This window comes from Calliphora vicina, chromosome 2 (assembly GCF_958450345.1).
Source record: "Calliphora vicina chromosome 2, idCalVici1.1, whole genome shotgun sequence".
NCBI lineage: Eukaryota > Metazoa > Arthropoda > Insecta > Diptera > Calliphoridae > Calliphora > Calliphora vicina.
This window is the reverse complement of record NC_088781.1, coordinates 129,561,340-129,562,491: the sequence shown is the minus strand read 5'-3', so window position 1 is coordinate 129,562,491 and position 1,152 is coordinate 129,561,340.

The following is a 1,152-nucleotide window of genomic DNA, read 5'->3' as shown; positions in this document are numbered from 1 at the left end:
AGTTGTTTTTTTTAATTTTTTTGGAACATTTTTTTCCGAATTGTTATTTTAAAATTTTTTTTTTCTAAATTTAAAAAAAAAAAATTTTTTGTTGAAAAAAAATCGTGTTAAAAAATATTTTTCCAATTTTGACCCATTGTAGGTCCAACTTACTATGGTCTTATATACGTCGTTGCAAAGGTCTTTCAAATATCTATCATTATCCATATTGTCCATATTAATGACTTAGTAATCCAGATATAGGTAAAAAATCAAGGTTATCCTGGATTTTTTGTCATACCTCAGCCATTTGTGGACCGATTTTGATAATTTTCAATAGGAAACTTCTCGAAAGCATGTCTGACAGAATTATTGAAGATGTGGATCCCGAAGATATCTGGGGTCTTCAGAAAATTGATTTCAACAAACAGACGGACAGACAGACACCGCTATCTATAAGGATCCAGAATATATATACTTTATAGTGTCGGAAAATTATATTGTGGAAATTACAAAGGGAATGACAAACTTATATATACCCTTCTCACGAAGGTGAAGGGTATAAAAAGCTCAATTCAGAATCTAGAATATTCTATATTTGGATTTTTATTAAAATAATATCTAAATGTTTGTTTAAATCAAATTTGCACTCTTAAATAAAAATGTAAATAACTTTTGTTGGTTGTAATACAATATTCATAGTCTTAAATAGATCACTATTAAAAATCGAAAAGTTTCTTCAATAAATATGAGAAATATGAATAACTGAACACTCTTACCTGTTTCAAAATCGATATATATCATCAGTTTATATTAAAACTAAGAAAATCCTTTACGTTTCCATATATTTTAATGTTTAAATTATATTTTATTTAAATAATTATTTTCTTTTATAAATAAAATTACATTAATTTCTTTATAAATTTACAATTGTTTGTTAAGTTAAACTTAAATAGGATTTTGAAAAGTGTTTATTTAGTTTAAATTACAAATTAAATTATTTTTTTATTAAAGGATGAAAATATTTATGTATTGCACATGTTTAACAATTGCTTAATTATTATATTCATAAAAAGGTTCAACAATTATTTTATTAATTAATACTTTAATAATATTTATATACAATTTATTTAATTATTTTTATCATATTATTATTATTTAATAGGTATTTTC